This window comes from Anastrepha obliqua, chromosome 2 (assembly GCF_027943255.1).
Source record: "Anastrepha obliqua isolate idAnaObli1 chromosome 2, idAnaObli1_1.0, whole genome shotgun sequence".
NCBI lineage: Eukaryota > Metazoa > Arthropoda > Insecta > Diptera > Tephritidae > Anastrepha > Anastrepha obliqua.
This window is the reverse complement of record NC_072893.1, coordinates 110799545-110815021: the sequence shown is the minus strand read 5'-3', so window position 1 is coordinate 110815021 and position 15477 is coordinate 110799545.

The window sequence follows — 15477 nt, the reverse complement described above, 5'->3', positions numbered from 1 at the left end:
TTTCTCCCTTTTCCGATTTAGGGATACTTATTTGTTTAAATTGTGCACTGCCTTTTTACAGGCTATTATAACACACAACTTTTATTTGGTCCACCAGAACTTAAATCGCTCCTGGCAGGATCGCCAATTATCTTTTGCTTAACTAGCAAAAGCTTTTTAAAAACACATTGTGAGTCTTCGTTGCACACCGGATACAAACTGATCCGAAACTTTATTAATCTTAATATTTATACTGAATCTGAAGCTTAAATCTTAGGTTAGTATGTCTTAATTCTATTGAAAGCGGACCATACGTGATATGTGATGTCCACTTCTTTCATTAGCAAAGTGTCAATGACATGTTTGACACTTTCGCTAATGGTAAGTGCTTATATTTATTGTTTATTTTTTTGGGAAGTGGCTTGCGCTATTAATCTATGCTTAACTGCTTACATCCTGGGTTAGTGGTGTGTGGTATAGGAGGCGTTAACTTGCATACATACAATTTCGCGCAATTTTCATAACCTAATACATATGCTATGCTAATATATAATATGTTGTATTGTTAAATAATCAGAAATGTTCCGTTTGCTTGACTCGTCACTACGAGTGTCATTTATTGATTGAATTTTTAGTTATTACAATCTGGTTCTTACAGCTAAAGACAGCGTGGCTGCGCCGGCAGAGGCGCGGTCAGCTTATGTATAATTCTTTATGTATTGTTTACATAAGAACGTCTAAGGGCTGACGCGGCTCGTAACGGCGGGGAGGAGGTAATATGTTCACTTGGTTGTTGAACCGTCGGCGCATATCAAATATGCCGATGCGGTAATGTCCATGCAGGGCAATGTCCAAGGGATCGTGTTACCACAAGTGCTTGCACATTGTTTATGTGAATATTGTAGTCAAGTGCTACAATGTGTTTGTAATAATATTTATGCATTCAACTGAGTACAGTGAGCATCAGGGCAATGGCCCAGGGATCGTATTACCACAAGTGCTTGCACATTGTTTATATGAATATTGTAGTCAAGTGCTACAATGTGTTTGTAATAATATTTATGCATTCAACTGAGTACAGTGAGCATTCGATAAGTGAACATACTACATAAACATGCATGCATACATGCATTTCTTTTCGAATTACATTGAAACCAAAGTTCAATTGGTTACAAGCAATCATAAGAGCTTTTCATTAATTTGGCGCAATTTTCATATATGTACATATATACATTTATCCAATCAAAATCAAATCTAATGCAATCATACATTTTTTCCAATATTTGGCGCAATTTTCATATATGTAAAGCTAATATACATACATATGTCCTTTGCTAATATATGTATATAAACAATCATACATACAATTACGCGTAATTTTCATAAAAAAACCAGAAAGAACAAATCTGTAAACATGCATACAAATCATATGGACATATCAAATGAACAACTCTGTTCTGTACGCAAGCAAATGTAAGCTAATGTAAACTACATTTTTTCACACTTGCGTATCACTCTCTCCCTCTCATTTCTCTCCGGCAGCCATATTAATTAATTTCCTACTGTTAACGTGTGCTGATTTCATTTTCCTACCCGTATTTTGTTAGGAGGAACGGGCCGGGACTGCGCCTTCTCTATGAATTTACGTTCTCTGCATATATGACCAATACACACCATCACATAGGATCCAGTTTCACTGTATTCATGTTTTTGTTCATTATTTTCGCGCTATTTTGCTATGCGTTCAACGTTCATTATTCGGTACATGCGTAGAAAGAACAAAGAAACGAGACAAAAATCGGTTTATATGTATATGGACGCACACATGTGTGCGTGTGAACACATATATACATATAAGACAATTATGTCTCATTTATGGGGAATATTGTTCTTAAACAAATAAAATGTGTTGCTTTGTTCTGAAAACAAGTTTTTTATTTTAATATCTAAATTCACAAATCATCAATCACTCATTTCACCTATTTTATAATGTAAACTTACCTGAAAACAAGAAACGACATTTAAAGTTTATTATTCGAACTTCAATTCTCTTTTTAGATCTTATTTTTCAGGCTAAATAATTGGTGGAAATTCATAGACAAAAGCCAGAGTGAATGAACAGAGAAAAAATACGAATACGGGTGCCTTTTATATGTCAGGATTAGGGAACAAAAACAAATTTTAATGATCGAAAATCACTTTATTGTTTTTCAAAATATTCTCCATGAAGATCTATACACTTTTGCATGCGTTTGAACCAATTGTCGAAGCACTTTTGCCACTCTGAATGAGGTACCTCCAAAACATGCATTCTGAATGCCGCAACCGCTTCTTCAGGTGTCGAAAAACATTGACCTGTACCTGTCAGTTTGTTTTTTACGTACGGGAATAAAAAGAAGTCATTCGGTGCCAAGTCAGGACTATACCGCGGATGACCCATTAATTCGATGTTTTGGTGCTCAAAAATGCAGTTATTTGAGCCGGTGTGTGAGAGCTCGCATTGTCCTGGTGAAGAGTGATTCGTCTTTGGCGATTGGTTTTCCTAATTTCTTGGAAGACAACTGGCAAATAAATGGTTGTGTACCACTCAGAATTTACTGTTCTGCGTTGTTCTAGTGGTACGGTTGCGACATGTCCAGTTTTTCCGAAAAAACAGGCGACCATTTGCTTGCAAGTGCTTCGTGCGCGAACAACTTTTGTTGGATTTGGCTCATCTTAAAACACCCATACAGTCGACTGCTGTTTACTTTCGGGCTCATACGCGTAAATCCATGATTCATCACCTGTCACGATGTCATAGACGTGTTTCGAAGCCCCGCGATCGTATTATCGTATTTTTTGAGCATTTCCTTCGACCAATCGACACGAGCCTTTTTTTGAGCGATTGACAAATTGTGTGGGATCCAACACGAACAAATTTTTTTGACAGTCAAATGCTTATGCAATATTGAATGTATGCTGGTCCCACTAATACCTAAGATTGTCTCAATCTCACAAGAGGTCACATGACGATCTTGCAATATCAGTTCGCGCACAGCAGCAATGGTTTTCGGAACAACAACTGATTTTGGACGACCTTCACGAAACTCGTCTTGGAGTGAACTACGACCACGATTGAATTCACCATACCATCGATAAACACTGGCCCTTGATGGAGCTTCATCGCCAAAAAATGAATTAAGTTCATCCATGCAATGTTGCTGAGTTAATCCACGTGGAAAGTTGTTAAAAATAATAGCACGAAAATGTTCACGATTTAATTCCATTTTTGGCCCGAGATGAATCTTTTAAGTTACTGTAAACAACACAAATAGCGCTGGTATATCAAAAGCCAAAAAATGTCAAACTTTGCGATACAGCTGTCAATCCGACTCGGTATTTAATGCATCTACAGTGAATTCAGCATTAAAATTTGTTTAGTTTAATTTGTATTTGATTTGAAAACCTAGACGTAATATAAAACATTTCACAAATAAAATATCTTTTACAACCGGAATATCGGCTCAAAAATTTAAGCTATTGACATCTTATGGATCGTTCTATCGATCGATGATAAGGCCTTCTTGCGACTGTTCCTTGCTCAGCAAAATTATTCACCAGTCTCATCATGGTCCATCTGCTCGGGGGATCGCCGCCAAACATCCGCCTGTACTCTCTCTGTACCAAAACTACGGACTCCAGTGTGTGATAGCGGCGGACTATCCAAATTCTTGTTTGCGTGTCCCAGTTATCCATTTTAATAAATTTTAAAGATCAATCTGCAAATTAAAACAAAAATGGAACAGATAAGTTAAAAAGAAAAAAAGTTATTCAATTTTTTGTTGGTAGCGGCTTTCATCAGCCACCCTGTATATTCTACAATAAGCTGGAAAATTTAGTTTAAAGTGACTCGTTGCATTACGGCGAAAGTCTTGAGTTAAAGTTACTCAAAGATGTATGCGGTCTGGTGTTGTCTTGATGGTCTGCTCGAGTCAGGTCAGTTGTTAGGAGTTTTCATACATTTATGGCAAATTCTACTGGAGTAGCAGTACTGGGATGGATGTTAATTCTATCCGCTCCCATAACGAAAACCAAACATTCGAGACTTAGTGTCCACAAGTTTCTTTCTCGGCTATTGTTATCGTACATGACAAGGGCTGTTAGGTCCCCCTGGGGCAAAACCGGGACACTTTGAAAATTCAAGAAATATTTACTCAATGCTTTTCCCTGAAACTTCTTTTAATTTATAAAATATGTTATTTAGTCACTGCCTTTTTCTTCCACCAAAGTTGGTATTGGTATTATCAGCACCAAAAGCTACAAGGTTTTGTAATGGTGTTTTGTGATGATTTTATGTGTCTACGCAAAGTGATGTTACAGAATCTGCAGCTTCTTAGGTAAATTTGTGAGTTTGAATAATTTTACTTGCAAACCTTCTTTTTCCGTGAAAAAGTGAATAAGCAATGGAAACATTTTTTTCGGCTTTGTGGTTGCTGGCGTCCGTTGAAATTCCATAAAAAGGCACATTTTTTATTAAAATATCTACAAAGTTTGCTACTGAATGCGGAGCCAAAACATTAGCGGCGGACTATCCAAATTCTTGTTTGCGTGTCCCAGTTATCCATTTTAATAAATTTTAAAGATCAATCTGCAAATTAAAACAAAAATGGAACAGATAACTTAAAAAGAAAAAAAGTTATTCAATTTTTTTTTGGTAGCGGCTTTCATCAGCCACCCTGTAATTAACAATATTACAACATAAAAATAAAATATAACACAAAATTTACTTACTTTTCCTCCTCATTGAAAATTTGTATGTTGCGCTTGATTAGCTAGTGATGAGCAACAGATTGTCAACATTTCGCTAAACGAACGCGTGACGTTGCCAGTGTTGTCGAAATTTTATCGAAGAACGTGATGCTCTGTCATAAAAGGTAACACTGCCGCAACATTTTATAAATTTTGTGAGAAAACTTACAATGAAATCAGAAATACTCAACTTGAAGAACCAAATACTTGGCGAAAAACAAAAACAGCTGTAGCTAATTAGGAAGAACACTTTATATCGATAATTGATATATGTGTACTGTGCAATGTGCAACTATCTAGCCATGTTAGAATTTCACAATTAAAGCCGGTACTTTTATTCAGACTAGTTGAAGCGCACATTACAAGCAAACCAAATGGTTGGTAGATTTCATGGCTCTTTACAATTGATTAGATTTAAAACCGGGACACCTAAATGAAAGCCGGGACATTTTAGGATTGGACCGGGACACCGGGACAAATGTCCTAAAACCGGGACGTCTGGCAGCCCTAGGTATGAATATAAATTATTGTTAGAGCACTATGTGCTTATTAAAGAGAAAGCTGTCCTTAAAGCACTATGTGCTTATTAACCCTTAACTACAGATGTCAAATTATATGAACGTTAGTACAGACCACCGGTAATTTTTACCGGTTATATTAAATTTATAAAATTTTTGCAAAGCAATTGAAAAATTTATTTAATATATATCTGATATATATTTCTAGCATATAAATATCTAGGAAAAGTTGTAAAACTGTTTACTTTAATAAAACCGCACAAATTTCTTAAGAAACATATATTCAGTTACCGTTTTTAAAATTCTTTTAAGGTTGTAAAAAAAACGACAATAAAAACATTTAAACAAAAAACGAATTCATATTATTGCAGAAACTTAAAATATAACGTATTCAAATACAAAATATAACAATAAAACAGAAAAATATGCATTTGAAAAAAAATCTGCAAGAGATAAATTTGGTTAAAAATTCAAGTTCCACATTCCTTACTGTGGGGCAGAGCCGAGAATCGTAATCAAGAAAAACACGTTTAACCCATTAGAAGTCAAATGCAAACTAAAAATATTTTTTTAAAATGTTGTTTATTTTCATATTATAGTAAGTACAGAGGAAAACATAAATCGAAAAAATTATGGAAAATTTTGTTTTTCACGAAAATATGGGGATGTACTTAATTGAGTACACTGACCGCCTAAGTATGAAAATTTTCGAAACACGCTTTTTCAACACACAGTGTTTTCAGGCACTTCTTACATTGTCAACGCACTCTTGAACTGCAAACTACACACCGCAGCTGTTTTTCAATTTTGCGGGGATAATGTCCAACTCCATCTTGAGGCAGCCCTTCGACAATTGATGCAGCTTGCCTTGATTTTTTTTGTTCACCTTGGCGTAAATAAAATCGTGCAATGTGACGTCGGAACATGAGCTGATCCATAGGATTATCATTACACATTACATGTAAACGCCAGGCATTAGAAACAGCCATATCTATCATATATGTAAATAACATCCACCACCACTTTTTTCCGTGGACAGCAATTCTATATAATGAGACAGACTGGTCAAGTTCATCAACACCTCCCATATTTTTATTATAAGTTTGGAACAAACGTGGTACGGCTACGTCTATCTTCTCCTTTTTGATTGGACACCAGCGTTTGACAGTTCCGAGAGGTTCGATGGTATCGTAGTTAGTTGCCATGGTACACACACTATTATCTTTCCATCTTACCAGTAATATTTCACCTTTCTTGTCAAATCTGTAGTCGTAAGTAGCACGATCTAACTTTTTCATTTCCTTTGTGCTTTTCAAGGGACATTTTTTCGTCCTATTTTCTCGTACAGTTCCTGTAGCACGGTAGCCTAGGCTTCTCAATTCTAATATAGTAAAAGGTCGTAGCTCGTAAAAAAGTTGTCAAAGAAAACTTCATGATTAGCTGAGGTACAGTTCAGTTTCTCTAACAAAGTTTTGACTACGCGAGAACCCAAAGGATCAGAAGTTGGCGATTGCGATTTTCCACAGTAAAAATCAAATGAGTAACAATATCTGGTCGAGCTAGCTGCTACCCAATTTTTGTATCCAAAACGAACTGGTTTCCCACGAATAAACTGTTTGGCGGGATGGTGGCCATAATATTTCACCATTGATTCATCGATAGAGATACGATCATGAAACACTCCCCACTGCAAGAACTTCTGCATAAGTTTATCTACCAAAGGTCTTATTTTGAACATTTTGTCGTTTGATGTAGCTGCTGCGTCGTTATCTACAAGATGAAGGTTTCTTTTTATATCACGAAACCTACGCCTTGACATGGCTTTGCTGACTAATTCTACACCTATGTCTTCATCTAATGACCAGTACATTGGTTCTCGAGGTAGCTTGTGGTAGCCAGATAATATCAAAATCCCAAAAAACTTTTTAACATCAGTGAAATCTAGTTGAAACTCGTGTCTATTGTTTTGGTTAGCGTATAGTTTGCTATTAGAAATGATCATATCGATAATATCATTGTCCATCATCTTTTCAAATATTTGTACAGGGTTGAGGCCCTCTAGTTCTTCCCTAATAGCACTTTTCTTATCAGAGACTTCTGTTGAACTCTGTAAAGTCAAAGAATATGAAGGGGTACATTTGCGCCAGATTGGGTTCAAAATCGAAGAAGATTGGCGGGTAGCATCAAGTCGTCTTTTTTTTGACGCAAGTGGTTCATCATCACTGTCACTGTGCATAGAATCCTCGCTACCATTATCCTCTCGACTTACCTCAATAGTACCAGGTACGTCTTGCGGTATGGTACATGCCGCCATATCCTCGTCAGCACCCTCCTCTTCATCAGTCAATGCACTTGGATCAGGCGGTATGATAGCCAAGGTACATTCGTCATCTTCGCTATCCTGTAACAAAGCTTCGATAGCTTCCTGAAGCCCACGGTAACTAGTTTGAGCTATAAATCGCTGTTTCTTCATTGCAAAGTAACTGAAAAAAACAGTAATTTTAGGTTATGTATGTTGTCAGTGTACTCAACTGAGCACAGTCACATTTACAAGATTCTAGTTTTATTTTAGTAATATGTAATTTATTAAACAGTTTTTAAAATCTTTCTTTTACATCTAATGCATCAAAATAAATCAAAATACTACACTTAAAAGCACTAATTACTTGAAAAATTCTAAAATTATTTACTAACCTCAATGACGTTTCCAAAACACAACTTCAACTGGCACTTTTTAATGAAAAATGTCGCACTGCCAACTTATTATTTATGAATACACTTAAAGGGTCTTACAATAAAGTAAAATAATAAAGTACCCCACGCACACCTAACGAGTTATGGAATTTATGACAAGAAATATAGCTGTACTTAAATGAGTACGGTGACTTCTAATGAGTTAAGTACAATGGCGTTTATTCAAAGACTAAATATGTTATACAAAAAGATGAAAAAGAAAGAGAAGAAAATCTTGAAGCAGAGTTGCATTATAGGGTACGATCTATTCGTGTTGTAACTTTAAACCGATTACTTTTTCATCACTTACAAATTCTATCGGTGCATTGCAAACATATTCGTATCTTACATATTACGCATATATGTATGTATGTGTTGTTTTCCTTTCTTTGCTAGCTGGACATCTCCTGCAGGTTGTTAATTTCGCATTGCTTGACTGAAATACTTTATGGTGTGGATTTCCCATTTTTAGTATACGTTGCAAGGAAAGTCTTATTTCACGTGGAAGATGCGTATTGTGAAATCTGCGTTTCATTTCTGGTTGTACCAACATCATTGCTAATTGTTTAGAAAAATCATAGCGCTCCATTTTCTTATTATCTCGATAAGATTGATGCGCAATAAATGAGTTCACTGATGCTATATCTAGAAGTCTATAAAATATAGCCATGGGCCAACGACGAGTCCTGCGGCTACAACAATAAATACTGCATTTTTGGTCTAGACTATCAACTCCGCCTTTTGTTAGATTATAAAATTCAATTATCTCTGGTTTACCAGTTTGAACACCATTGTGTCAAGTATCGAGTTAAATAAGACACCGTATATTTTAAAGATGTATAATTCACTAATCGGAAATACAATAAAAGAAAAGAATGCAAATGTTAATGTGTACAACCGTGTCGTTCGGCCACTCGATACCAACTAACTCCCGTCGCTCATCGGTTGCACATCACGTAGGATTGTCATCTATCGTTGACAATTGTTTTGATTATGATGCATTGACGAAATAAGCAATGCAACTTTGCTCTTTTTTGGGAGATAATACAATAATGTCATGTTGCTTGTAAATCCATAAAGAGACGAGTCAATTTTCTTTTGTCTTGACGGCAAAAACGAAGGTGGAATTTCTGTTTTATTTTTCTTCAATGTCCCAACATAGGTTAGATTTTTAGTTTTCAACGCATTCACTAATTCAATTGACGAAAACCAATTATCAGCAGTTATATTACGATTTGTGTTATAAATAGGTCTCGCAAGTTTTAGCACTGCCTGTGTAGGCTTTGAATATGTGTTTTCTTCCTTACTGAGATCGTATCCATCCGAATTTTTTCCGGAGTAAATATATGCATTAAAGAGGTATCCCGTCCTTGCATCGGTAAGCGCCATTATCTTCAGTCCGTATTTGGCTGGTTTGAGAGGCATATACATTTTAAACTTACATCTGCCGCGAAATGCAGCCAACATCTCATCTACACACACATTTTCTCCAACCCAGTATATAGATTGACAGTTTGCGATAAATGCTTTAAAAACTTCCGATATAGAAGCCAAGTGATCGGTTTTTATTCGTTCGTTTCTGGTTTCCAAATTGTACAATAATACCAGCCAAATAAAACACGCTTTTGAGTATATAAATTTAACTTTTATTTCCACACTTTGTAAGCTACATTTCACAAATCATATGTCAACTCAACTGTCCAAAATGTCAATCGTGGCGCTCTCAGTTCTGCTCGAACAGGGTTGCCACATCCCTCCTTTGTTCACCAGCTTGAGCTTTAACCTTTGGCCCGAAGAAGTAGTTGCGTTAAACCCAGGGGGATCAGATTGTTCAGAGTTTTGTGTACCTGTGGAAGAAATAGAATCCGGAGGAGCGGCCACCGAAACAGGTGCTTCGGGAGCTAATGAAGAACTGTGAGACTGGGTCCCCGTGGTGGGTGGAATTGGTGGTATTCTCTTTAAGTGTGCTACATTTCTCATCAGTGTTCGACCTCCACCAAACAACTTTACTACGTTTTCCTTCCTTTCTATAACCTCATATTCTGTGGTGTCGAAATTAGGAGTAAGTTTGTGTGGAAACACGACATTTTTCAAGTAAACTTTGTTTCCAACTTTTATATCTATTTCTTTGGCCCCTCTCTTCCTATCAGCAGTTTCTTTCCCTTTCTGTTTACTCACGCAATCTCTGTCTCTCTCTACCGAATCCGAAACATCTCCCATTAAATCCTGGATACTTGGTATTTTATCACATATTACCCGGCCGAACATTAATTCAGATGGAGAAGTACCTGTGCTGCCATGAGGTGTCACATTGTATATAAGCATGAAATTTTGTATTGCTTCTTTACAATTTTCTTTATTTAGGTGGGCTATTTTCAGTCGCTTAACAAGATTTTTATTCATATTTTCTACCTCGAGTTTGAGTTTTTAAAGTTAGATTGGGTAGAATGTCGTTTTAAATTTGTCCTGCATTTCCGTGCGAAATGCCCTATGCGACCACATTTATTACATTTTATTAGTTTAGCTGGGCACAACGAGATATTATCAGTTTCGCTATTTTGACCACATCTACCACATTCACTACCTTGAGCAAACGAAGCCTGAACTAATTCCATCTGTGTCAGATTTCATGGTTTCTGATTGTTGATTTATTTGTTCATCTACTTGACACGCCGCAATGACTTCGTCCAAAGTACGTTCTTTTTCAAGAAGTTTATTTTTGAGCTCTTTTGATGCCCATGCATCAAAAATTTTATCTTTAAGGCAGATTTCTTCAATTTCATGTTTTGTAATGCCAAAAGAACATTTATTTATCTGCTGACGTAATTTTAAAACAAATTTTGCAAAAGTTTCACCTTCGGTGCGGCATATAGTTCTAAACAAATGTCTTTCGAAAATAGAATTTTGCTTTGGAGAAAAATAAGCATTTAGTTTATCAACTAAAACTTGATAGACATCGTTCTTAGCAGTCTCATTATATGCTTCGATCGCACCTGGCAAAGAGTAAGCTACGGATTGTACTTGTGTACCTGCCAAATGTAAAAGTTTGTTTTTCTTTTGCCTTACTGAAATGATATCTTCAGATTCTAAGTAAATTTCAAACGCTCGAAGCCATTTTTCCCATTCAATACGCAACGATGATTTTTCTATTGCTTCGCAAAGAAACGGCTTTATAGTTAGCTCTGTCATTTTGTGTGCCTGCCTGAAAGGTAAACAAATTGACATTTCTTATGATTTAATTACTTTAAAAAAAAGGAATAACTTTGTTTTGATCATCCCGCCAGTGACTATAAAATGAAACTTATGTATGCGCGCCCTACGTGGGTACACAATACACATTGGTGCCGATGTATATTTTCAATAAACAATACTATGTATGTTATCAGCACCTTAATGCTTTTGGCATTTGCCAACTAACTACAATTTACATACAGTTTATGTGTATGTGCAGCACGCACTTTAGCGCAGCTTCTTTTGTCAGATAATTTTCTACAGCTCGCAATTTAGCGCAGCTTCTGACTTTCGTCAGATAATTTTCTGCAGCTCGCAATTTAGCGCAGCTTCTGACTTGTCAGATAATATAATTCTCTTTCCACTATTTAATTACAGGGTAGGCCATTTAAAGCGGGCCCATTTGTTTCTGAAAAAAAACATTGAAAAAAACATTTTTTTTTGTGTTGATATGAAAAATCATTTATTTTGATTCAAGGAGATTTGTTCCAGCTAGTTTTTGAAAATGATATCCTTCAAATGTTTGCCTCTGGCCTTGATGGCCAAATGTGTCCTTTTTTCGGCGTTTTCCATCGTTTTGGCCAATATTTCGGCCGGTATGGCGGCGATTTCGCGTCGGATATTGTTTTTAAGTTGAGTTAGAGTCCTTGGCTTGTTGATGTATACCTTGGATTTCAGATAACCCCACAAATAAAAGTCCGGTGGCGTCAAATCTGGTGATCTCGGTGGCCACGGAAAATCACCATTTTTCGAAATCAACCTTTCGGGTAATCAGCCGGGTTTAATTTTTGTGCCATTTGAATTTTGTACGGAAACATTTTCAAATCGATGCGAATTATGCGCCTGAGTGTTGTCCTGGCGATGCCTAATTCCTGAGAACGACGATAACTCGATGTTCGCGGAGCCTCCTCAACACTGGCTCGTACAGCCTCGATATTTTCAGCAGAACGTCGTGTACGTTGTCTGGATGCGTGGCTGGTATTGCTGAGACTACCGTGGTTAATAAATTTTGCGTATAAACGCTGTAAAGTGCTTTTGGATGGCGCACTTTTAACTTTATTTTTTTTTTTAAACGCACGTTGAGTTTTCACAATTGAGAAGTTATTTTGGATGTAAAGCTGAATTATTTCAGCGCGTTCTTTTGGAGTGTACTGCTCCATGGTAAAAATTGTCTTGGACTGACGCTTCCAACGCGCTATGTCATTAGTCGATCTGACGTTCCTGTCAAAAGTTATAGGGTTTCCCGATGGGCCCGCTTTAAATGGCCTACCCTGTATAATGATTTTTCCCAATCACACTATACCTTTTTCCCTTGTTTGTTTTGCTTAACTCTCTTTTTTTCCAACCGGGTCGACGTCACGATAACAATGCAAAGAAAAATAAAACACGAAGCAACTGAACAGCGGCAGCACACACACACACAGCAAAAGTTAATGCGTGCACGCAAAATAGTTATAGCAATGCTTTTCGCATATACATATTTCACTTTATTTACCAAATTATTTTCTTAAATTACAGTTATATTTCGTTTTTCACTCGTCGCCAATGTAATACCAGCCAAATAAAACACGCTTCTGAGTATATAAATTTAACTTTAATTTCCACACTTTGTAAGCTACATTTCACAAATCATATGTCAACTCAACTGTCCAAAATTTCATTATTGCTCTCAATCGTGGCGCTCTCACTTCTGCTCGAACAGGGTTGCAGCGATGTCAAATAATGTATGTTGTATTCCAATATTAGGCTAGCTCTGAAGATTTTCACCATGACTCGGATCAGTTCCACAGTGCCTTTGGATAGAAGTGCTGGGAATATTCCATCCGGCCCTGGTGATTTAAAGGGTTTAAAGGGGTTAATTGCCCACTCTACCCTTTCGAAATTTATGATTTTATTGACAAATGAGACCGGCGATCTCCGTTGATGGTGAGTTACCATGTCTAGACTATTGTCGATTGATGGGTCAGGACTTTTACAATCTGGGAAGTGAGTCTTTAGAAGAAGCTCTAGTGTTTCTACGAATGTGTTGGTAATAGTTCCGTTTGGACCTTTTAGTGTGTCTATGGAACTTGAGTCACCTTTGGAAAGTGATTTTTGGATTCTAGCTGTTGCTGGAGTATCTTTTAGATCCTCGCAGAAGTTTTTCCAAGAGTTTCGTTTGGATTTCCTTAGTTCTTTGTTATAGTTAGTTAGGGATTTCCTATATTCGTCCCATTTGTTTGTTTTCTTTGCAGTGTTGAATAGTTTTCTCGTTGCTTTCCGAAGTTTGTCAAGTTCGTTGTTCCACCAGGAAACCCTCTTCGTGGAGGATTTCATTTTTAGTGGACAACAGTCTTGATATGAGGCCATAATTGAGTCAGTCATGTCTGTTACTGCCTCTTCTAGCTCCTCTGTTAATGTTATTTTGCTTACTCTGTTATTAAGGGGGGGTAAGGGATAAACGCTAAAAAAAAACACTTTTTTCATGAATTTATTGTAGCGAAACGGTTCAAGTCAGTTTATTAAAAGTTGTTGCATATTATAAAGTAACATTTCAAGAATATTTGATAAAATTTTCATGTAAAAATATTGCAAAATGAGCGAATGAGAGCACATTTACGTAGACGTCTTTTCAAAAATACATTTTGCAGTAGTCAGCATATCTCAGCGTAGAATCATCTGAAATCAAAAAAATCGAATAATTTAGTTAAAGTATGAGTTAAACTTCCCCCCAACGTTTATTTTGACGATTTATTTTCATTTTCAGCCATTTGGTAGTCGTTTGAAGTAAAAAGTGATTTTTGACGAAAAAATGCCGCCATTTTGTAGGTGTAAAACCACCTTAATATAAAAAAAAAAATGGCGAAAAAAAAAACGTTGGGGGGAGGTTTTTTATATGTAAAATATGTGTGCAAAATTTCAAAAGGATCGGTTGAGTAGTTTTCAAATGCCAATGACTACGCACTTTAAAAAAAAAGGTTCGAGAAAACCGCGTTTAAAGTTTTAAGTTATGAAAACGTCAAGAAAATACTTTTTTCTCTCTACTTACACGGAGTCGTCGATTCCAGCACCATAGAGTATGTTTCCACTAGCTTTGTCATTGTCTTCAGCATCTTTTTTAGCAAGTCTCCTTAGTCTGTTGGTGGCATTTTTGGTCAGATCTTTCGATACAAGTTTGGTCCACTCTTCTCGCATATTCGTGAGCGCTTGGCTAAATGCTAATCCCCATGTCATACATAAACTGCAGCAAAGCACCTGTGCCTTCATTAAAGGTGCATGCAGCTACCAGAGCTGCCAGTTGAACGATACTTGTACTGCCAGAGAGTTTTTTCGGAGCAATCCTCCATATAAGCTGATTTAAACTCTCGTTAGTGTTTTGAGTAAAACCACCCAGGCATCTCTCTAAAAGTTCGTCTTTACTCAAATCTACGTAAATTGGTTTTATTGTGTTCAAAACATCTTCTGGCAGTGGGGTGTATTCATGTTTAAATGGTTTTCCTTCGGCCAAAGCCTTTTGATAACCACACCAAGAATCCGCTCCGGCCGGACATTTAGCTGAAAGACATTCATTGTATCTTTTCCAGTTTGCTGTTTTTGGGCTTCTGTAAAATGTGGAGAACTTTACCACCCCAGTTAGGTCAAAGAGTATGTGTTTGAGTCCTCATCCTAGACTCTCCAGTTACTGATCATATTCAAAGATTTGTTAGTAATTAGAGTTAAATCGAGTACCTCTTGTCGTATTGCGTTTACAAAAGTGGGTTTATTACCCCTGTTTACTACTGTTATATTACTAAGTAATAAAAATTCAAGGAGTGACTCTCCTCTGTTGTTTGTATTCGTGCTCCCCCATACCACATTGTGGGAGTTTGCGTCGCATCCAATAATGAGGGTTTGATTGTGGGTTTGGCAATACTCCACTAGGCCTCTGATTTTATCTGGTGGTACTATGTCGGCGTCTCCGGGGAAGTAAGCTGAGGCGATTACGACCTCTCTCTTGCTTCCACCAAACTCCGCTTCGACCAGTATTGTTGATGTGTCGCCATCCATGAATTCTGTGAATGGCAAGAATTTAATATTGGTACCTATGATTATCGCAGCCCTAGGTTTTACAGCGCTTTTGTCATAAATTACCTGTGTGTTTTGGACATTGAGGCCTTGAGGACGGCCTCTGTAGATCCAGGGCTCTTGGATCAGCCCTATGTTGATACCTCCGGCAAGTCTTCTGCTAAGCTCAGTGGTAGCAGTCTTA